We start from the raw sequence: 24,635 nt of genomic DNA on the forward strand, positions 1-24,635 counted from the left end.
AGATTTTCAGAAAGCCTTTGACAAGGTCCCTCACCAAGGGCTCTTTAGCAAAGTAAGATGCCATTGGATAAAAGGGACTAGTAACTGGTTAAAAGACAGGAAACAAAGAGTAAGTATAAATGATCAGTTTTCAGAATACAGAAAGGTAAATAGACCTATGGGTCTGTTCTGGGACCAATCCTTTTTAATATATTCATAAACGATCTGGAAAAATGAATAAAGACTGGCAAAATTTGCAGATGGTGCAAAATCACTCAAGATCATTAAGTCCCAGGCAAACGGAAAAGAGTTAGAAATGGCAGATAACATATAATGTGGATAAATGCAAAGTAATGCACATTGGAAAACATAATCCCAACTATACGTAAAAAACAATGGATTCTAAATTAACTGTTATCCCTCAAGACAGAGGTCTTGGAGTCATTGTGGATAGTTCTCTGAAAACATCCACTCAATGTACAGCACCAATTAAAGTGAACAGAATGTTGGGAATCATTAAGAAAGGGTTACATAAGACAGAAAATATCATATTGATTCTGTATAAATCTCTGGTACACCCATGTCTTGAATACTGTGTGCAGATGTGGTTGCCTCATCTCAAAAAAGATATATTGGAATTGAAAAAGGTTTAGAAAAGGGCAACAAAACTGATTGGTCTATGTGAGGAGAGATTAATAATACCAGGACTTTTCATCTTGGAAAAGGGGGGAGGGTAGAATGGAGGTCTATAAAATCATGACTGGTATGGAGAAAGTAGATACAGAAGTGTTATTTACTCCTTTCTCATAACACAAGAACAAGGGGGTTACCAAACTGAATTAGTAGGCAGGAGGTTTAAAACAAACAAAAGGAAGTCTTTCTTCATACAATACACAGTCAACTCATGGAACTCTACCAGAGGATGTTATGAAGACTATCCCAAGGTTCAAAAAGGAGCTAGATAAATTCATGGAGGATGGATCCATCAATGACTGCTAGCCAGTATGGGAAGGAATAGAATCTTTAGCCTCTGCTTTTCAGAAGCAAGGAATGTGCAACAGAGACTAGATTGCCTGATGATACCTGTTCTGTCCTTTCCCTCTGGGGCATCTGGCATTGGCCACTGTTGGCAAACAGGATACTGAGCTAGATGGACCTTTGGTCTGACTCAGCACAGCCGTTCTTATGTTCTTAAGTAAAACTTCTATTGCTGTCTGCCTCCACTCAGATATTAACATATGCTCAATAACTATCCACTTCAAACTTAAATATTGGAGCTATCTGCATCAGAGGCAGCAGCATGGGGTGGCAGAGGGAGCCGCTCCATGAGGGGAGCCAGTTTAAAAATCAGTTCCCTTCATGGACTTGCTGCCTGCCGCCCGGCGCTACTGCCTCTGATACAGCAGCCCCTGGAAATGTGGAGCTGCCTCCATCCGCAGGGAACTCAAACCTGCTCCTATCCCCGGTTGTCTCCCTTCTTCCCCTGTCACCAGTCACCTCTGTTAAATGTGTTGCTGAGTTGGGGTCAGTGTGCTCAGCACTTGTGCAGGATTAAGCCCAGAGTGTGAGAAAGGGCTGTGCAAGTGGCCTCTTGTAGTTTTGCCAGTTCACCTCAAATCTGATCTGCTGCACTTCTTGCTATCCAAGGCCTGAGCCTCCCCACTTGCCACAGAAGAAGCAATAGCATTTATCTTTCTGTTGCTTCTCGGTGTAATGTTGCAAAACCCTTTACAGAGCTGGGGGAGTGGGGGAGAGAAGGGTTTTAGGAGAGATTGCAAGAGAGGCAGTGATCCAATGGCCGAATGGGTTAGACTCCTGTATGGGGGCCTATTGTGGATAATCAGGGGCAGCACTAATAATAGGTGACCACCCCTCTCCTCCATCCTTGTGAACCAATGGACACATTGGGATTAAAGTCCAGGCATGCCTGATTGCTCATTTTATGCACGTTCTACCAACCTCATACAGGTAGCTGAAGTGTCAGGCAGATTAAATAGGATGGTTTCTTAGGGAGTTCTGAGGTGCTAGGAAGCCACTGAAAGTAACAGAAGGCATGAAATGAATGTGGTCCTGCTTTCTAGCATGAGAAAGCCTTGTCTATTGCAATAATTAGAATTGTAAACCATGAATCAGTCTCCTTGGTGCCACCAATGAAAGATGCACATCTTTGGCCAGAGTCTCTGATGATGCACCATATTATTTCACAAAGGAATAAAAAAGAGCTATGCTGGACCTAATTTCCCAGTACTTCAGCAGGGGGTGATGCTGTATTAAAAGAAATATCCTCATTCTTGCTGCGTTCCCATAATTAGTAACTTTATACAGGACTGTCTCCTACAATAATAACTGCCACTATTAGAGAGGAAACAGGGGGATATTTGACCAGTCTCAGAGGTTCCATAAATTCTTCCAGAAGAAAGGAAGGCAGCCAGCAAGCTAATCTCATGCAAAGGCTGTGAGAATTTCCAGCTCCAAACATTGCTCCCGAGTTTAGCATGTCTGCGTCTGTGTATCTTGTATTTGTAACATTTCCAGTCTGAAAAAATAAATCTTGACTGAGACTATGTAGCAGTGTTAAAATGATTAGAAATGTTCTCAGGTTATACATCTTGTTCACTGGAACTTGTGTGGTATCATGTACCATATCTGTAGCTGGCATTCTCAAGCTTTTTCATAACATGGATCACATCTTAATAGGAGGTATTATTTCATGGTTGGCTTTCATCCCATCCATAGTCACAAATGCCCTCCCTTTCGCAGTGATGTCACATACATGTGGCAGATACAGCAGTTCTTTGCAAGGGAGGTAAATATTAGCAAAGTTGCTCAATGCATTTTTAGTTTTGTTTTAATATAATTTGGCACTGAATGTGGACAACAGCAGAGAAGCTGGATTTGGTGGAAGTGGTTGTCAAAACATCCTGTTTTAAAAAGTCCTGTTTCTTCATAGCTTGTTACTTTATGGTAGGTTTTAATGTTTCTTCAAACATCCCTTGGCAACACCAGAATGAGTCATGTGCAAATCTCCTCAAATAGAGAGATTAAGTGGACAAGAAGTTGAAGAATAAGAGTATCCCAAGGAAACTTGTCAAAACTATCATGGGTCATATCCTGGCTCCATTGAAGTCAATGGCAAAACTCCATTTTGTTGTAGGAGATGATCAATGACCATCTGTTTTTAACTATTTTTTCCATATATCTTAGTGCTTAAAGGTCTGTGGTCATGAATGTATGTCTCTGTGCACTTACATCAGAGGTGAGCAATACTTTTTGAGGAGAAAACACTCCAAGAATGTGGTAGATGGCCAAGAACTGCACTCTCCAGGGGTATGTCTACACTACAGTGCTATTTCAAAATAACTTTGATGTGTAGATGTACCCCTGGATATTAATGAAGGTGGTGGAGGGGTCTGGGATGGAGGTTGGATGCAGAAAGGAGCTTATGGTAAGGGACGTGTTAGGCCCTAGAAAATTAGGCTTAGTGCAGTTATGCTAAAGCAGATGTAATAAAGGTTTCTGGGTAGTCCCTGGGCAAAACTGGAGATAGGTTCAAGCAAAGATGCACCCTACATGCTTGCTCAAGTTGCAAAATGAGATAAGTAAGAAGCTGCATTTTTGTACCTGCTGTGATGAGGAACAGTTTGTTTTGAGAACTGATAAGGAGACTCCCTGTTTCTGCTCTCCCCCTATTTGTTCCAAACTCCCTGTTTATGTTCTCCTTTGGCCATAACAAACTGTCTTCTTGTTGCCCAGTACCTGTCTTTTGGGATGATAAGAAATTGCTGATGCATTATGAATTGCTTAAGGCCATAATGTATAGTTGGCCAGGTGTGCATGGATACTAAAAGTTTTTAACCAATAAAGGGGGGTTGGTTGCTTGGGCAAATAGTCTATAACGCAACGGAACTGTCTATATAAGCCTACCTGTAAATGAAATCGGGTCTGGTTCACTTTGGGAGACGGGCCGCTCTCTATTGTTATACGCACTATTCAATAAAAAGCTTATAATTAAATCTTGCTGGTGTTGCCTGTCTCTTTGCGGTCAAACAACAAACAAAGGCCGTCCGGGTTCAAATCCCCAACAGGTGGGAAGAGGGAGGGATTATGACCTGGGATAAGGGTGCAGGAGTTTGGGTTGTGACCTGGGACAAGGGGATTGTGGTGGGGTCGGGGGTAGGCAGGTATGAGTGCAGGAAAGGATTCTGGCCTGGGTGAGGGGTGTAAGAGGAGGGAGTGCACATTCTGGGAGGAAGTTGAGACCTGGGACAGAAATGCAAGAGGGAGTGCAAACTCTGGGTAGGGTTTGTGTCCTGAGGAGGGGTGTAGATGGGGATGCAGTGTCTGGGGAGGTGTATGGGGGCTGGAGCATGGGTGCAGAAAATTTGGGTTACATGGGGTAGGGGTATAGGAAGTGCGCAGAGGGCTGGGGGAGGAAGGGACTAGGGTGCCAGAGGCAGGCTTTAGCTGGGAGATGCTTACCTGGGCGGCTCTCAGCCAGCAATCCAGCAGGTTCCTTCCATGCCCCTGAACGTGCTCAGAGCTGCTTCAGAGGCTGTGTTTGCTGCTGTGAACCGAGCACTGTGAGGCCAGGAGATGAGGGGTTGGGGTGTCTGTCCTGAAAAAAGGAAGCTGCTATTATCCCAAACTGACCAATAGGAGCTACTGGGTGCAGAGGTAATATGAGAAACCTCTCCCCCTGGGCTCTCAGTGTTCAGACACACACATATGGCCCCACAGCTGGCTTTTCTGAGTGTCAAAAGGGTGCAGGGCAGGTGGACCATATTTTGCCCAGCCCTGATCTACATAGTTTCCATGAGGCAGTGGTGGAATTTTTGGAATGTAGTAGGTGTTGTGTGACAAAATCATAGCTCGGTGAATTGAGAACATGTCCTAGGTAGCAAGTAATTTGTGAAGGATCCCCACTAGAGGGACCAGAATCTAAAGGAGAAAATGTGCTTCACTGGAAAATAAAAGAAAGAATCAAGCACATGATGTTTTTAATGGCACTTAACTGATAGGTGGGCAGCCTTGGTGAATAATAGATGGTGCAGGAAAGGAGCAGGCAGTTTGTCGTCATCTTCAGAAGACAGCTGGAAACCTCAATTTATTCTGGTTTTTTTGAGCTGCAAAACTGAAAATTACCCCCTCTGTCAGGTGTGTGCAGAGACCTGCCCTGACTAGTCCTAATATGAATTGAACAGAACTTGCAAACCATTCAAGGTTGCCTGTTGCCTGGATACAGTGCAGCCTTGCTTCCCAAGTCCCCCAAGTATGTATGCAAGAGCTAAAAGGATGGAGAGAGTTCAGTGGCTGAATTAAGATCAGTGCACCTGCAGGCAGGAGCATTAAACCCACTTGATGCAGCTTGTAAGTTCAAGGCTTAATTTTATTCAGCTGTTATTATTTCTATTTATTGAGCTCTTTATGGTAAAAGTGTGCCCCAGCTATGCAGGGCCTTATTCTCAAGGCTCCCACTGGGTGAAGCACGTTGTACCACTTGCAAAGCCAATCCTTGTGCTATCTCCAGAAAAAAGCTTATAATTTTAGACACTTCTTCTGAGCCTCCTCCTTTTGCAAGCCACTAGAAGAAGCCCTGCCTGCAACAGCAGGTAACATGGCACCAGGCCCCTGTGAACCAGCTTCCATCTTGCGGGGATACTGTCAGAACAATGCAAAGAAGAACACAGTTGTTGAATACTTAAAATAAAAGTGTTTAAGAGGAAACACTCTCTTCGCCATACACATGCAACAGCAGATGATATGACTAGGCAATACATAAATTAGTCTGATAACCACATAAGCCTATGCTGACTGTTTTGCAAGAAAAGAAGTAACATTTTCATTTTCTAAATGTGTGCAAGGCTGACCAAGCCACTTCATTGATAAGCTACCCCCTCTTACCCATTCAACAAAGCAAATTCACATGTGCTTAAGGGGGGCTGGAACTAGGGGTACTGGGGATCTGCCATATTCTTGGGCTTGAAGTGATTTCCATCATAAACAGGGTTTACAGTGTTGTTCAATGACTTTCAGCACCCTCACTATGAAAAATTGTCCCAGTGCCTCTGTGAGTTTAATTGCTTTACTAAAATGGAATTAGAGCTGGTCGAAATGTTTGATTTGAGAATAAAATGTGAGTAAACTTGGCTTTTTGAAATTTATTTAGAAATTTTCCAGTTTTTGATGCACAAACAAAATATGGATTTTAGATGCTCTTGGTTTTCTAAACTTGACTTTTTGTTCTCCATTAAAAAAAAAAAAAAAAAAAAAAAAAACCAGAAGATTTCCATGGAAAAAAATGCCAACAGAAGAAAGTTTAGTTTGGTGTGTTTTTTCAAAAATGTTCCCACAAAATACTTATCATTTGTTGGTAAGCTCTAATTTGCAGTGCGTGGTCCTTCTCTTTTTGTTAAAATAATGTAAAAGGAAGGTTTTCTTCAGGTACCTTTATGGCTCAATTCTCATTACTCTGCATCTTACATCATTGTTGACTGCAGAGTTTAAAGCAATTTTGTACTGGTATCAATGACAATCCAAGACTGACAGTAGGTTCATAGTCTTTGTATTTGCTTCAGCAAGTTCTGGGTCAGGTCTTAGAATACCTGTACGCTAAGTAGGGAGGTAGAAAGTTTCCATTGAAGCATATCTTCCCTAAATCTTTTAGGTCACCACCTGGCAATCCTCTGTATTTTGCTGGTCTCCATCAAAGCATGAGAAAATTAGCTCTCATCACATTTTGATTATATCCAATGGATGGAGCCAAGTCCCTGAATTGAGAGGTCAGTCCAGAACCGCATAAAGAATGCCCTTTCTTTACTGAGCTAGGAGCGGCAGGTAACTTTGATTAAACTTAATATCCTAGAAATCTGGGGAGACAAAACTGTGGGAAATATGAAAATCATGGAAGATACAATAGAAGCTCAGCACTACTAGTTTTATAAAATGGCTCAGAGGTCTAGGACCTAGTTCTTGATACCTAGTACTTCGTGTAGTCATTTGCACTTGTGAAAAGAGGGTTTAACTGCCACCAGTGATGTGAGTGGAAAATTCTGATATGGTAATGTTTTGCATCCACTTTACATTCCTTTTGCACATGTATGAGTGACTACACATGGTGCAAGATATTGAAGAGTGAGGCCTCCAGTGATTCATTGAGAAGATACTTGAACATAAGATCTCTGTGTTCTGGACATTTCAGAGTATAGTGAACCTCAGGATATCTACATAAGGCACTGAGAATTCTCATCACAAAACAAATTTAAAACAGTGGGATTCTCAGGGCTTGTCTACACATATCCATTGCACAGCTTTCACCTTACCGGCATCGTTAAAGGATTACAGCTGCTCCAGTGTGAGCCTAATTGTTCTAGTGTAAATGTCCTTAGACTGGTATAGTTTATTCCTGTATGGGAAGGGAATAACTATAAAGCCCCTGGTAAAATTATCTCCACTTTAGAGCATTTTGAATATATATATTATAGGTTAAAATTATACCAACTGAAATAACTATAGTGGTGAAACTTCTAAGTGTTGACCAGGCCTTAGTTGTAAACTCTCTCAACCCATGAGATGGGATCTGGCCAGCAGCCCATGCCACACAACATGTCCTATTTGAAAGTAGCATACTTTTTGTTTTTCCTAGATTTTTCTTTGATATAGAGGGTAGGTAAAAAAAAGTCATAATCTCAAGAATGGATGAGAGGAGTGAATCTTCATTCCAGTTGCTAGCAAAATGAAGAGTTATTCACAATGGACAGAACCATGTTTTCAGGGGCTGTGCTAATGTAAAAAAATTCTTAAAAGCAATAGAAGCAGAATGTAGATGACATGCTTATCTACATAGATACATCTGGGTGAGGCGCAGGACTTGGTTGAATGACTGCTTTGAAGGAATAAAAAGTTATCATGAGCTGACTTACCTCTTTACCAAAGCAAGATTTACTTCATAAATATGAGGATAAATAGTACCTGGACTGCACAGCAGCATGCTCTGACTTAAAAAAAAAAAAAAAAAAAAACCACAACCACAGAACACTTTAAAACCAGCATTATCTATTCCAGGATAACCACTGAAACTCTTCCATTATCATCGGGTTCTCATTCATATTTTGAATCAAAGGGGATTACTTTAGGCACACTTGAAATTACTAATGAACGTTAATGTTTTCTGTGGGCTTACTGCTGCAATTGTCTTTTTATTAAATGGTGCTCAGAATGGCATCCAAGACTATATGTACAATCATATATCTGTTGTGTTGGGTATTTGAAATAAAAAGGAGGCCTTTTAATGTACGTAATTTTGAAAAATCTTAATTCCATTTCAAAGAAGAAAAACTTCTGTAGAACTCTTTTGTGAAGGGCTTGAAAAACATCTAGTCTGGGGATTTTTATTTAATCTTTCCAAAGGTGTAATATTCCTTCACACACATGTCAAAATGAAGGAAATAATACGAAGGGGTTTTTTAAAAGATACATCTGAGAAAAAAATTCATCCAGAACCCTTAAATATATGATTGTTTTTGTTAGCATAAAAAAAATCCGTAGCCTCAACTTCAAGGTTCAGCATTTCTGATGCCAGTAATTGATGATAATGAAAGGGACGTGGTATAAATAGGTACGAGAGAGCCAACTTGGATTTAAAATGAAGGCTTTCCCACTAAATGAGGAACAGCAGATGTTCCTAGTGGCTCTATTAGGAATATTCTCCCCCTCCCCTCCCCACTCTCTCCCAAGACACCCCTGTGAGCCTTGTGGCAGAAGAGGAATGTTACAGTTCTACTGAGACATGGCCTCTGGGCCTTTGCTGCTGCTGTTTTGTGACATCACTACAGCATCTTTCAAACTCATCACCAACAATCAATTTTTGTTTCTTTGAGACAATCCTTCTGGAAGCCAGGAAGTCTTGGTTTCCCTAGAAGTGATTTATGTGGTGATAATGGATTAGCTTAGTGGAGACACAGTATAAATTTGAACAGAGCTCAGTGCCCCTTTATTAAGAGATAAGACTATAAGGATGTATGACTGAAAACAAATTTAAGTCTCAAATTAGGGAAAGCAGCTAAGAATTTAGTACCAAGTTGCGTGGGGTTTGCAGTTGAAGGACTAGCTTCATTCAGATTTTTCCACAGCATTAAATGAATGTTTTCTGTGGACAATAAACTCAGGGAGAAGTGTAGAGTTACAAAGGCCTCACTGAGCCTTTGGCAACACGTGTGACTACTCCATACCTGAAGCAATTGGGCTATATTCAGACACAGGGTTGAAAATCAAAAACAGTGGATGGGACTGTTGGATCTGTCATTTGCTGTGTTTGAATCTTCTTCTTGCCACCTAATATGCCAAGGTTTCCCTGTTATATACTCTAATGTTTAATGTAGGCATGAAAGATCTGGCATCATCAGCATCACCAGCATTTTTGGTAAGACCAAGGTTTTGTGCCAATGCCCTTGATGAAGATGTCTGTTCCACTCCCTGGAGGGGTGTGGTTGCATTTCACTGTTGGAGTGAATGTGCATTTAGTGTGGGAGGTGCACTGGGATCTTCTGCAATGAAAGATACTATTTAAAATGCACAAGAAATAAAAACCCTGTTGCCAGGTACTAGCAATTTCTCCTAGGTATAGTTTAAACTAGGTATAATTTAAATTCCCATAGGGGAATTGCATAGCAGTGAACCCCAGGGATCAGTTGAAAGAAGTACCACAACAGCATGATTGCTTCCTGAAACACTATGAATGCCTGCATGTAGGTGTGACCATCATAGTTAAGAAGATGTGTTTGGGTTTTAATGAATATAAAGAAGGTTCTTTATTGTGGCAGACAGATGCAGACAAATCCTGTGATGCTTATGAGTAGAGCCGTGCAAACTTGCAGGTGTCCACAGACCATGATTGCAGGTCATGCATCAGATGGATAAAGATCTTGTGTCTGCACAGGGTTCTAGTCACTAGTTCTCAAATTAATATAGTGTGTCAACGTGCACATTCCCTACAGCCTGGCTTGGAATAGTATCATAGAATCGTAGAGCTGGAAGAGACTTCAGGAGGTCATCGAGTCCAGCTCCCTGCCCAAAGCAGGACCAATCCCAACTAAAACATCCCAGCCAGGGATTTGTCAAGCCGAGACTTAAAAATCTCTAGGGATAGAGATCCCACCACTTCTTTAGGTAACCCATTCCAGTGTATCACCACCCTCCTAGTGAAATAGTTTTTCCTAATATCCATCCTAGACCTTCCCCACTGTAACTTGAGACCATTGCTCCTTGTTCTGCCATCCGTCACTACTGATAACAGCCTCTCTCCATCCTTTTTGGAGCCTCCCTTCAGGAAGTTTAAGGCTGCTATCAAATCCCCCCTCTCTTCTGCAGATTAAATAAACCCAAATCCCTCAGCCTCTCCTCGCAGGTCATGTGCTCCAGCCCCCTAGTCATTTTGGTTGCCCTCCACTGGGCCCTCTCCAATGCATCCACATCCTTTCTGTAGTGGGGGGCCCAGAACTGGACACAATACTCTAGATGTGGCCTCACCAGAGCCAAATAAAGGGGAATAATCACTTCTCTAGATCTGCTGGCAATGCTCCTCCTAATGCAACCTAATATTCCATTCACCTTCTTAGCTACAAGGGCACACTGTTGACTCATATCCAGCTTCTCATCCACTGTTATTCCCAGGTCCTTTTCTGCGAACTGCTACTTAGCCATTTGGTCCCCAGCCTGTAACAATGCTTGGGATTCCTCCATCCCAAGTGCAGGACTCTACACTTGTTCTTGCTGAACGTCATCAGATTTCTTTTGGCCCAATCCTCTAATCTGTCTAGGTCTCTCTAGACCCTATCCCTGCCCTCCAACTTATCTACCTCTCCTCCTAGCTTAGTGTCATCTGCAAACTTGCTGAGGGTACAATCCATCCTCTCCAGAGTTGTTGACTCGAGTCCCACGACTTGATCTTGAGTCCGCCTTAAGTTGCCCAGGTGACTCGACTTGAGATTTGACTCAGGTTCATTGTTTGTGACTTGAGACTCGACTTGAGACTTGCTAATTTTGTTAAATCGACTTGGTGAAAAAAGTCCCAAAATGCTGATATTGATGGCTTGTACAAAAGTGACTTGACATTTTTTAAATTAAGACTTGAGACTCGACTTGAGACTTGAACTGTAGTGACTTGAGACTCAACTTGGACTTGACAATGACGACTTGAAGACAACACTGATACTCTCATCTGGGTCATTAATAAAGATGTTGAACAAAACCAATCCTTAGGGCACACTGCTAGAAACTGACCGGCCACCTGACATTGAGCCATTGATCACTACCCATTGGGCCTGACAATCTAGCCAGCTTTTTATCCATTTTACAATTCATTTACCCAATCCATACTTCCTTAACTTGCTGACAAGAATATTGTGGGAGTCCGTATCAAAAACTTTGCTAAAGTCAAGGTATATCACATCCACTGACTTTCCCATATCCATAGAGCCCGTTACCTCAATATAGAAGCTAATCAGATTGGTCAGGCATGACTTGACCTTGGTGAATCCATGTTGACTATTCCTGATCACTTTCCCTCAAGTGCTCCTAAATGAATTCCTGGAGAATCCCCTCCATGATTTTTCTGGGGACTGAGGTAAGGCTGACTGGTCTGTAGGTCCCTGGATTGTCCTCCTTCCCTTTTTTAAAGATGGGCACTACATTTGCCTTTTTCCAATCATCCAGGATCTCTCCTGATCTCCATAAGTTTTCAAAGATAATGGCCAAAGGCTCTGCAATGACATTTGCCAACTCCCTCAGTACCCTCGGATGCACTAAATTTGGACCCATGGATTTGTGTATGTGTAGCTTTTCTAAATAGTTCTTAACTTGTTCTTTCTCCACTGAGGGCTGCCCACCTCCTTCTCATACTGCGTTGCCTTGTGCAGTAGTCTGGGAGCTAACCTTGTCTGTGAAGACAGAGGTAAAGAAACATCATCTGTCACTAGGTTACCTTCCTCATAGAGTAAGGTATGATCACCCTCTCATTGCTAACATGCCTGTAGAAATCTTTTTTGTTACCCTTCACATCCCTTGCTAGCTGCAATTCCAACTGCACTTTCACCTTCCTGATTACTCCCCTGCATTCTCAAGCAATATATTTATACTCCTCTCTAGTCATCTGTCCAAGTTTCCATTTCTTGTAAGCTTCCTTTTTGTGTTTAAACTCACCAAGGATTTCCCTGGTAAGCCAATCTGGTAGCCTACCTAATTTGCTTTTCTTACTGCACATCAGGACGGTTTCTTCCTGTGCCTTTTAATAAGGCTTCTTTAAAATACTGCCAGCTCTCCTGGACTCCTTTCCCGTTCATGTTAGCATCCCAGGGTATCCTGCCCATGAGTTTTCTGACGGAGTCAAAGGCTGCTTTTCTAAAGTCCAGGGTCTGTATTTTGCAACTCTCCTTTCTTCCTTTTGTCAGGATCCTGAAATCTGCCATCTCCTGATCACTGCTTCCCAGGTTGCCACCCACATCTACTTCCCCCACTAGTTCCTCCCTGTTCGTGAGCAGCAGATCAAGCTGCACATGACCGCTGGTCAGTTTCTTCAGCACTTGTACCAAGAAGTTATCCCCAACAGTCTCCAAAAACTTCCTGGATTGTCTGTGTACTGCTGTATGGTCTCCCAACAGATGTAAGGGTAAATAAAGTCCCCCAGGAGAACCAGAGCCTGTGATCTGGAATCTTCTTTTAGTTGTCTAAAGAAAGCCTCGTCTACCTCACACACCTGATCTGGTCATCTATAGTGGACACTAAGCACAACATCACCCTTGTTGCTTCCACCTCTAAACTTAACCCATAGACTCTCAACAGGGTTTTCTCCCTCTATATACTGGAGCTCTGAGCAATCATACTGCTCTCTTACATACAATGCAACTCCTCCTATTCTCCCGTGCCTGTTCTTCCTGAATAGTTTATACCCTTCTATGACAGTGCTCCAGTCATGTGAGTCATCCCATCAAGTTCCTGTTATTCCAATCAAATTATAGTTCTTTGACTGGGCCAGGGCTTCTAATTCTTCCTGTTTGTTTCCTAGGCTTCTTGCATTCGTGTACAAACACCTTAGAGAACTGGTTGATCACCCTACCTTCTCAATTCAAATCAAGGTCCTTCTTTGTTGCTCCTTCCTTCTTGTGTTTCTTCCCAGTATCCCACTTCCATGCTTACCTCGGGGCTTAGGTTATCATCCCACAACTAACCTAGTTTAAAGCCCTCCTCATTAGGTTTGCAAGCCTGCCTGTAAAGATGCTCTTTCCTCTCTTGGTTGGGGGGGTCCCATTTCTTCCTAACAATCCCTGTGCCCATAACAGAGCCCCATGGTTGAAGAAACCAAACCCCTCTCTCCAACACCCCCTGCGCAACCACACATTTACTTCCACGATTCAACAATCCTACCTGGAACTTTTCCTTCAACAGGGAGGATGGACGAGAACACCACTTGAGCTTCAAATTCCTTGATCCTCCTTCCCAGCACTATATAATCTGCTCAAGGTCATTCTTGGTGGTATCATTAGTTCCTACATGGAGAAGCAGGAAGGGGTAGCGATCCGAAGGTTTGATCAGTTTTGGAAGACTCTTGGTCACATCCTGAATACTAGTAGCAGTAATGCTAGGAAGGTTGCCTACACCAGCCATTGGCTCTATTCTTTCCTGTGGTGTGATGTAGGGAGGTGGGTGGTGCTGGCAGACAGAGTACGAAAGCTCTGGGCAAGGCAAGGAGCTGCCACTGTGTGAATTCCTAAGAGCTGGTCCCACGGTCTCCTTTGCAAATGTGTATTGTTCCTTATGTGCGTATTAAACCTTTGCTCAGTTCTTGTTACTTCTCTGCTCTGAGCATACAGATTTTCAATGTGTTTTAATTGGGCTATAGTTGATCTTTGTATGGGCATCAGTGGAAAAAAATTGAAAGGGGTGGGGGAGGTAAAAGGGAATTGAAGTAGAAAAACAGGATTTTCCCCCCTGAAGCTCAGAGCAGGGGTGGAATATATGGCGGTGTTAGGGATAGTTTGGCGCTGACTTCTCCAGAGTTTTGGAAATGGTGTTAGCTGTTAGCCAGGTGGTCTTTTAGAATTTTCTGTGCTTCAGAGATACTTTTTGGCAACTTTTTTTGCTTTGCATCTGACTGATTCTCTAAATTGTCACTGTAGTTTAAACTGTACCTACATCGTTCTTATTTTTTTGTGCATTTTAAAAAGTAGCTTTCATTTCAGAAGATCCCAGTGCACTTCCCACACTAAACACAAACTCAATCCAACAGTGAAATGCACACACACATACATCTCAAGGGACTGGCAAAGACATCTTCATCCAGGGCATTGGCACAAAACCTTGGTTTTACTAAAAATGCTAGTGATGCTGATGCCAGGTCTTTCATGCCTATATTAAGCACTATAATACCTAACAGGGAGACCTTGGCTTCTGTATTGCAAATGCTACGAAGCACGGTTGAGTTTCCTGAACTTCTCTACCCCTGGAATTGGTGCCCGTATTATTGTGTCTCAAGATGATGACTGACTCTCACTCTGATAGGACAATGTTATGCTCTCCCTTTAGAAATCAACTGTTGTTTTATTCATATTAAAATAGCACTTAGAAGCCCCAACCAAGAAGGCTCTGGGAACTATCTAAATAGAAAAGAAAGAATGTGATGGGAAACAGAAACACAGAAAGGCAAAGTAACTTGCCCATAGTCATATAACAGTGCTGTGGCTGAGCCAGGACTAGAACTCAGGTCTCCAGTTTCCTATTCCAGTGCCCTATCAAACAAGAAGTTTTTAACTTTTCCTATTCTTTCCATTTCTAATGGGAAGAAAAACCGATAATGAGAGCACATGTCTGCTGAATGGAGGTCATCTCTACATGCCATCTGTGTCACTAGTATGAAGTGATGTTTTTTGCCTGTTACAATCCTAGAGAGAAGAATTGGGCATCACAGTTTATAGCAGGGCTACTCAACTTTGGAAGCACAGTGGTCACAGTGATACTCAGAGTACATGCCAAGGGCCGCAATTTAAGTGTGGTTGCATATACGTGCAAATGTTCATGCAAATATATGCAAAAAGCTTCTTTTGCACTGACGGGCATGTCTGCAAAGATTAAGGCAAGACTACACAACATGCAGGCCCAGTTTAAGTCAGTTCTGCTGATATTAATAAAATGCAATATTTACCCAATCTCCACCCATATCACAGCACTTTTAATAAGCAATAACAGTCCAGGAATTTAACTACTAAAATGCATCTCAACAGAAAACCATTACATTGACTCGCTGTTATGGAGCATGTTCCCAGTAGAGGCCATATACAAAGGATCCCACCTGCATGTTGAGCCCCGCACCACAGGCAAACATTAAGGCCGCTATAAATGTGTTGAGTAGCCCTGATTTATAGCATTGTTGAATACAGGCAGTCCCCGGGTTACGTACAAGATAGGGACTGTAGGTTTGTTCTTAAGTTGAATCTGTATGTAAGTCGCAACTGGCATCCAGATTCAGCCGCTGATCTGGAAGCGGCCGCGGGTCCGGCCCCGGGTCCTGCACCGCTTTGCTCCCCGTCTCCCTGGTCTGCTGGCTCCCGCAGCAGACCAGGGAGACGGGGAGCAGCTTTTCTCGCCCCGGAGGAGGCGGGCAGCGGGACCAGGCGTCCCGCCGCTCGAGTCCTCCGGGGCGAGAAAATCCCCATTCGTAACTGCGGATCCGACGTAAGTCAGATCCGCGTAACTCAGGGACTACCTGTAGTATCTATTCAATGTAGGGTAAAGTTCAAGATAAAGTTAATTGCCTTATTTGAATTTGCTTTCTACTAAACTGGGCTTAGTGCTGCTTTTCTCCCTTTTTGGGATCTTGAGATGGAATTGGCAAAAGGCTAAAATTATATTTTGACTGGATGGTTGGTACAAACTTGTTGGAAGTTGAACTCTCAGAATTTTCTGAATACTTAATAGGAGTTCACTCTGATGCTTATCAAAATGTTAAGGCAACTTATTACTTAACCAGCTTCTTAGCTATTTCCTGAAACACTTTTATTTTAAAATGTAAATATTCAAGTATTACCTTTAATAGCTGTATTTTATTTTTAGTCTTTTTTTTTTTTTAAACCTAGATTATTATTAACTGGTCAATGCAGAACCATCTCCCTACCCCAGTTATGCATTTTGGTCATTCTGAGTTCTTCTGCAAATCTTCAATACTAACAGTATCTTCAAAACTCTAGATACTTATATATAAGATACATAAAATATACTTCAGGGGGGAATCCCCAATGTTTTTTACTCGCCCAATCAACAAATCTATCCTCAGCCAAAATGTATGTAAATCACCCTCTTTGGCATAAAGGCCATCCTTCTGTATTTGAAACATAGTTTAAAATGTTACTTTTTATATGGGAATAGCTGCCCCCTGTTCAGACTGACTCATTGTAACAGAATGATTTAGTGGCACTCTGTATCTTTCTAGGAAAGAAGAGTCTGACAGACTCTTATGAAACTGCGCAAACACAAATTCTTCACAGGAGTATTCAAAGCTGAGTGACTCCAGGTATGACTCATTTAGAGTCCATATCTGAGCAAGTGAAAATGTGTTTAGAGAGTTTTTCGTTTTGATCTCCAGTCTTGTTCTCTTCGGAAAACTATCACATAGCTTGGCACAGCTGGAAGTATCTGCTCAGGAGAGGCCTAGAATACGAAGAGAAGGCTGCTGCATGGGTATCGGCCATGCAGTTGTGGGGTTCTAAGACTCAGTAACATGGACAACTGTGCCCATTACATCTGTAGAGCAGTGTTGGAGGAGCCAGGGCTTGAATATGTCAGAATTGAGATGCAAACTGTTTGGTACCCTAGAACTGCAGTAGGTCTAGGTATCCCATGTTGGAGTCGGCTGTATGAGGGAAGGACAAGAATTGGAATGGCAAAGGGGTTTTCATTCCAGGAGTGAAGTGGATCAGCAGATCTTTTTCTGTTAAGCTTGAATAGGGTCTGAATGCTCTGTTTCTTTCAGCACATGATTTTTTTTTGCTTTCCTGAGTAGCAAAATCAATTATAAAATTATGAAAAAAATAGAGAAGATGTATTGAAAATTGTACTCTAAGTGGATGTGTAAAGTATATTAATGATAAGCCTACCCTGCATGCCAAATAGAAAACTCAGGAGGATGAAAAATAAATCTTGCTGAACCATCAGTGTCCTGCATGAGTCACTAACTCCCTAGGGCAGAAACCCAAACACAAGAGATGTTTGTTTTCATTTTGTGAAGCCAAAGCATAGCCAATTCGGAATTAGGATGAATCATCCTGGGAGGCATATATATCCCTGCACTCAATTTTTGTTTTGTTGACATTGGTTGTCAGCATAAATTTTGTTAACAAAACTTGGTAGTGTAGACATACCTTAATTCAGATTGAGTAAAGGTGAAATGCTGAGTCTGGGATGTACCAATCTAGAGGCCTCATTTTAATTTTTGCTAGATCTTTATTCAGGCAAAACACCTATTCATTTCAATGAAGGTTTTGACTGGGTCAGATGAATTTTGTGACTTCAGGATTGCAGTTCCAGAGAGCATTAGGACAGATGATTGTTGGCACAGGGAGAATTTAACCATGCTGGTCAAATTATTTGCTAGTGTAACTCCTTGGCATCCGTGAAATTATACTAGGAAGGAATTTGTCCCTTTTTCTTTCTGTCTGGATTGGCAATTGTCACTAGTTATCCTTTGGTATTCAAAACCTTCATATTGCCTCTTCAGTACTGATGACCAGAGACTTGAACATCATAAGGTTTCTTGAAATAGTATCTACGATTCTTGAGGGAAACAGTGGTGTATTTGTCCAGTTCCCAGAAGCCTTATAATTACTTTCTCAACTCAAGGCAGTTTATAAGCCTGTTCGGCTACAGAGCTGCATAAGTTTGATGTCAATTCTTGGTTTGTGATGGAATAAGAAAGCAGACAGGACGCTGCACATTTATTTGTGCTAATAAATGACCTCTGGCTAGAAGCTGTCTGTTAATGCTATTAAATGAACTACTGCTGTGGAACTCCAGGCTGGAGCCAGAAGCCCAATAAAAGGTGCATTATTATGACAGCTCAGATAATGCCAGACAATGTTGCTGTTCTAATTTAAAGATTTAATGGTTTGTTAATAATGCCTGATTTGGGAATACAGTATAGACTCTATCAAGGATGGTGGAAGATGTAATGACATTAATAAAGGTAATTGAAATCGTTGCTGTAAATTTGTTTGCTCTGGTTTGTTAATTGAAAAATGACTTGTCTTAATGTGTGGAAGAAAGATTGTTCTTTTTTGTATGGGGGTACATACTGGTTCATGTGTCTGTGTTGTTTTGTATCACTATCTGTATGGTGAGCTTATGGCAGTGTGCATGATGTATGCATATCGGGGTGTTGTGTATAAAGCAATGTGTGTATCTGTGTATCTTCAGCATATGTCATGTGACTGCCTCTGGCTAGCATGTCAATGTATGTGCAATATGCATGTGTGTTTTTACATTTATGATTAATTACAGGACATGTAAGGTGACCAGGGGAAACGAGAAACTTCTAAGTTATTGGATGTTTAACCTTGGAGAAGCAAACTTTGCATCTAATCTTTCATCAGTGCCCACACACAACCGCCACTAATTATAAAGATACTTGTGTGTAACTCCTGTTAATCCTAATTAGAGTTAATGGAAGATATGTGTGGACATTAATGGCACAAGAAACAAAGTAGTCTCCATTTCCCAGGTTAAATATCCAACAGCTTCCCTCATCACTGTTTGACACCCTGTAATTTTATAGTCTCTCCCTCACTCACATGCACACTCACATCGCTTTCCCCCCTGAATTTTTTCAATCATATGTTATCTGGAATTAACAATCTACAGAGCAAACAAAATTGCAACATTGACTTCAGTTACCCTTATTAGTGCCATGATTGCACTCCCCTTGACTGATAGACTGTAGAGTGTGCCTTGAATCTGACTTGGTTAAACCATTAAATCTGTAAATAACAGTAGAAAAATGATTCATTGTCATTTGAACATTGGTAGTAGTGCGCCCTTGGCTGACTTATCAATCTAATAGAGTCACACACAGGAGCAGGGAGAGTTTCCATGTTGTTCTAAAGGTTGACTTCATTATGATAAACAAGCTCAGTGTCTGTGAGCAAGGAGAGTTTGTATATGTCCAAGACCTCTCTCTGTCTGCCTATGTACAGGGCTACCATCACAGTGATATTTTTGAAGTTCTGAATCAATATACCTTCTCTAAGTCTGTATTTTTGTCTGACTCTCTTCAGCATTTTTAGGACTGTTGTCATTGTAAAATCAAGGCTTTGGGTTTGTAAATATACTTCTATTATTATCCTTCTGACAAAGGAGAACTTATGACTACATGCCAAGTAGGGATGTAAAAGTGTAACTGTTTAAACAGTTTAAACAGCCGATGCTTATCAGTTTGTGTTTTGGCTACATGCTGGCTCCCTGGGAGCAGGGCAGGAAGGGACTGCTGGCCCAGCTTCTAGGGTAGGAGGTTTTGCTGCAGGCTCTGCAGTATAACTTTACCCTGGGACCGTGACCAGCGGCTGCCAGCCCTGCTCCCAGGGAGACTTTGCTGCGGGCTCTGCAGTAGAAAGCATATATATGTGTTTGGAGACTATTTGTGAAGTAAGCATTACGCCATTGGTCATTTACCAATCTCTGGAATCTAAGGTGGTACAGCTGGCCCAAAGTGACTTTCTTTGGTGTCTAATTAGATGTGAGGGTTTCTTATTTTCTCTTTCCATTGTGAGCCAGTCACGCTTCTCTGGTTAAATTACTGCCATAACTCCTTGAAGGCCACTTAGAGTATATCTAGACTACGAGGGATCTATCTGAAAAAGATACGCAAAATGTGCTCTGCAGTTTGTGTGTCTTTTTCTGATATTTTTGTTGGAAGAGGCTTTTCCAAAATGTGGCCCATCTAGACTGGGCCAAATTTCTGAAAAAAACCCTCTTTCGAAAGCCCCCTTCTACCTCGTGGAATGAGGAATACAAGGGTTTCCAAAAGAGCACGTTTGCTCGTCTGTAAAAAAAATGCGGACGCGATGGAGTTTTTCAGGATACCTCCAGTATCCCGAAAACTCCCCCACAGTCTAGCCATACCCTTAGAAGCGTCAGCACTATCTGTTTGCAACTGCTGATGCTTGGGTGCTCCCTGGATGCTTGGTAGTTGTAGCCACAGGAAGTGTTTTATACTCATTTTTCAAATGCAATAACTTCCTTTTTACCCTAGATGCAATTTGCGGTATAAACACTCAGCTAAGCTTGGCTTGGATGCTGGCTATCAGATAAACTAAACTGCCTGTGTGCCCACAAAGCATCTTAATCATTGCAATCAGCTGAGCTGCTTGTGCTAATAGTCCCTAGATTTTAAAAGTGTGTAATGGGAGGCAGAACCTCCTTGGTGGATGGTTCTCAAATCTGGAATTTGCTTCTCCATCTGGTCTGACACAACTGAGCTTGTTGAACTCTGGAGCACAATGTGAGACCCATCCCACCATTGAGCCTTTGCTTTAGGAGAGATTTGAATTATCCTCTTGACATTTTTTTATTGGTTTCTGTTGGGTCATTAAAAGTGCATATTGTGTCTTTAAATATCGTTCACTGACTCTTTAGACCTTTCCATTTACATTAATGCACTGTTTATTAAGGGCCTGATCTATGCTGGTACCTTTGGACAGCATAGCAATGTTACTTAGGGGAGTGATTTTGATATTGGTTAAATTCATAGTGTGGGGACTGTTATACAGTCAAAAAGTGTTTTTCTGGGGGACTGTATAAGCTCCACTGGCAAAAGTATTCTTGCTGCATCTCTAATGGAAAGATTAGCCAGCAGGGGAGCCTACATCCTCGCTGGGCCCCTAGATGAGGTTGGGGGGCAGGGCGCGTCTCTGTGCTCCCAGAACGGGCAGAACCAGGGGTGGAGAGAGCAGGAGCAGGGCAGCCAGCTCTCAGCACCATCTGGATGGTGGCATGCCCCCTGACCCAGCCCTCAGTGCTTCAGTGGCAAAAAGGGTCTGGGGTTCTGGGTACTGCCACGGCTGCAGTAATAGTGGCAGTAGATGGGAGCGCGCCAGGTCCTTTCCAATCACTAGGCTCTTGGGCAGTTACCCCCTTCACTTACCCCCCTTTCCTCTTCCTCACCTGTCTGCAGGCCTGTTTGCCGGTATAGTTAAGCTGGCAAATCCTTTCTCACATAGACAAGGCCTGAGTCTCTACTGCTAGCTTGCTGAAAATTGAAGTAATACACCAAGGTAGGGTTGCCAGATGGTTGAAACAAAAATACTGAACCCCTCCCCCCCCCCAAAAAAAACCCCCAAAACACTGTGAGAAAATTCTGTTGAAGGGGGAAAAAATGGTGGGGGGACCAAAGTTGTTGAGAAAAAAAAAGATTCCAAGACTTTATTAAGCCAAAAAAAAAATTTAAATAAAACAGCATGTCCCCTTTAAGAGTGAGTGCAGGGATAGGAACAGGGGAACGGTTGAGCACTAAGATCCAGGGGAAAGCATTGCTTCCCCTAGGTCTTTTGGCTGGCAGCCATTTTGTGCTGGCAGCCTTGCGGAACCAGGTAAGCATGGAGGCAGGGGTCGGGAGGCTGGGGGTTTTGGGGCCGAGGGAGGGAGGTTCGGGGGCGGGAGAGGCCGGGCACTGAGTGTTTGTAGGGTTGCCAGGTGCCCGGAATTTTCCTCCTGGCTGGGGAAAAAAATCAGAAAATACCGGACATCTCAGGTGTCCGGTATTCTCTGAATTTTTTTTACCAGATAGGAGGCAAAAATACCAGACTGTCCGGGTGAATATCGGACACCTGGAAACCCTACAGTAAGCTCAGGTCTACAATAGAAGCACTTAACCAATCCACAACTATCCTATACTGGCAAAATGATCTTAGTTTAGTTGTAGCTATACCAACAAAGTTGTACTCTGTGTAGGTATGGGAAAGCCAGTCTCCATGAGCAAAACAAGCTAAACTGGTAAAAGCGGAGCTTTATTGGTATAGCTTCACATACACTAGATACAGTAAAACTCCATTAGTCCGGCATCCAATACTCCAGCACTCCTGATGGTCCAGCACCATCAGGAACACGGAAGTGCTCTGGCTGCCGGACAATTGGAACTGCTCTGCGCCCAGTTTCCTCGATTCATCCGCTGCTGAAACTGACCAGCAGCTGAATCGGGGAAGCCGGGGGCAGAGCAGCTGGGGTGCTGCCAGTTTGGTCCCGTAGTGCCGCCCCTCAGGGCTGCGGGACCAACCTGGCAGCACCCCAGCTGCTCTTGGGGCCGCCTGGGAAAGAGCAGCTGGGGTGCTGCCGGGTTGGTCTCGCAGCGCCATGGGCGGTGCTACAGGGCCAACCCGGCAGCACCCCTGCTGCTCTGCCCCAGCATCCCCAAGTCAGCCGCTGCTGAAACTGACCAGCGGCTGACTCCAGGAAGCCCGGGGCAGAGTAGCTCTGCCCCAGGCTTCCTGGAGTCAGCCGCTGGTCAGTTTCAGCAGTGACTGAATCCAGGACACCTGGGGCAGAGCAGCTGGGGTGCTGCCGGGTTGGTCCCGTAGCGCCGCTCCTCGGCACTGCAGGGCCAACCCGGCAGCACCCCAGCTGCTCTGCCCCAGGCATCCCAGACTGAGTCGCTGCTGAAACTGACAAGCAGAGGCTGAATCAGGGATGCCTGGGGCAAAGCCGGACTATTGGAAGGGGGGGCTATGAGGGGTCTGGAGTGGCATTCCTCCCAACCCCTCATAGCCCCTCCTTCCGAAAGTCTGGCATATCTGGTAATCCGGCACCCCCTGGGTCCTAAAGGTGCCGGATTATTGGAAGTTTACTCTAGTTCTGTTGTTTTAATTACACTGGCATAGTAAGAGTTGCAAAAATCCTACCATGGACACAATTTTACTGGTGATAGTTGATTCTAGTTTGGGAAGTGGAATAAGCTATGTTAGTGTAAGTCACCTTTATACTGATATAACTACTAGGGCTTTTACCAATATAACTATTTCAGAGAAAAATATTATACACAACCTAAACTTAAGTATCATACTGGTAAAACTTTTCAAGTGTACTGTAGACCTAGGCCTGAGATACAAAAGGAGAGAGGCCAGTTCAGTGAAGAGAACACAACTATTACATTTTTCATTTTTAATTGGAACTAGGAAACCAGACTGATGAGGCCTTGCTCTTGCTGTTTGGTTGGGAAAGTGAAATAGAATCTGAGGGTAGATGTTGTCAGAGACACTAAGATTAAGCACTTCTGTCCCCAGGCAAATCCCCTTGTTGTTATAAACCACTACAGCAAATCTGCACTATATTTGAAAATGGGTGACTCAATATTAGTCTCTAACCAGTGCAAAGGTAATAATATGCCATGGGTGGTAACCTGAAACTGGCTTTATAAACTTAAAATCCCACCTTTGTTGTCTTTAAACTGAGTAGGATATTTATAAATTAAATCCAGCCCAAATTTAAAATGCATATAGCCATATAAAACATTTGAGACAGGCATTTAAGCATTCAAACAAAGGTTTGCAGATTGGATAGCTTAGTTACAATGGGTTCATTTAGTAGGGTAAATTGCCGATATAATACTTACTGCTGCCACAGGCATTTCTTTCCTGCTAACCTGCTGAACAAGAGCACAAATATAACAAAACAGTCTCCATCCTGGAGTGGGGAAAATTGTCAGATTTCTTTTTTTTTTTTCCTTTGGGAGTTTGAACCAGTTTGGTGGCAAAATAAAAAATCCCTGGTTCTAATTTGAAGAGGGGTCCAGTTTCAGAATTATTGAACCCAAAGGAAGGATGTAAGTAATGAGAGAGCAGTTTATTCTGGGTTTTCAGTCTGGGGCGAAGCAGATTTACAGTGATTCCACAGAACTGAGTTCTCCAGCAAGCATAGCACAGGTAAGTTGTTGGTTGCCTATGGCATAGTTGCTGTGCCAGAAGGATGGTGCTCTGAAACACTGTGCAGTCAGTGAGACCACCTACAGCACTAAAGTCCTGGAAAGGTGTGAGAAGTGGCAGAGAAATTTTGGTTCAGAAGCTGATGTCTTGGGCTTCAGTCTGTGGATAAGTAATGTCTCAGATGATGAGATCTTTTCTGTATTACATGATCAGAAAAACAACCTGTATATACCAATTTTTCATGGTAATAGCTGGTATTTTAGGCAGGGTATTCAAAGCTGTGTCCAACGAAAGAGCTAGAATTTAAGCCTCACTTTGGTATCAGCCATTATTCTTCCACTTGTTGTGTTGGATTTGAACAGAGCTAAAGTAATCATCAGGAGACACTTGGCTCCTCGTTCTTGTGGGTATAATTGAGCAAAGGCAGTCATTCCTTGAATACAATACAAAGGTGTCTGGATGAGGCCCAAAAGGTTTTCCCAAGTTTAATAACACAAGGCAATACGCAGTAACTTGCGTGTGGTATGTGATATGACTAATGATGTAAAGGCATTGCATTGCAGAAGAGGGAAATTAAGTAGTACCAGAAAGGGAGAAAACCTTGCTTGTCCACTGAGAGTTGATGAGGGGAAGAGATGCAGGAAAGTTCATGTCTGCTCTCCTTAGAAACGCCACGTCTCTTAATTCTTCAGATCCCTTGGGGCTCATCAG

General features: G+C 42.7%; 1 protein-coding gene across 11 annotated transcripts in view; it reads left to right on the top strand.

Moving 5' to 3' along the window:
• Positions 1-24,635, top strand: part of TSPAN18 (tetraspanin 18) — a 202,953-nt gene that overhangs the window by 119,844 nt on the left and 58,474 nt on the right. Inside the window, exon 4 of one of the 11 annotated variants that reach the window (XM_075927540.2) lies at positions 16,454-16,534. The exons of the other annotated variants lie outside the window; for them this stretch is intronic. The gene's annotated coding sequence lies outside the window, so the exon portion shown is untranslated. The remainder of the gene's footprint in view (positions 1-16,453; positions 16,535-24,635) is intronic. 11 annotated transcript variants of the gene reach the window in all.

The sequence above is a fragment of the Pelodiscus sinensis genome, chromosome 5 (assembly GCF_052426305.1).
Source record: "Pelodiscus sinensis isolate ZL-2025 chromosome 5, ASM5242630v1, whole genome shotgun sequence".
NCBI classification, from domain to species: domain Eukaryota; kingdom Metazoa; phylum Chordata; order Testudines; family Trionychidae; genus Pelodiscus; species Pelodiscus sinensis.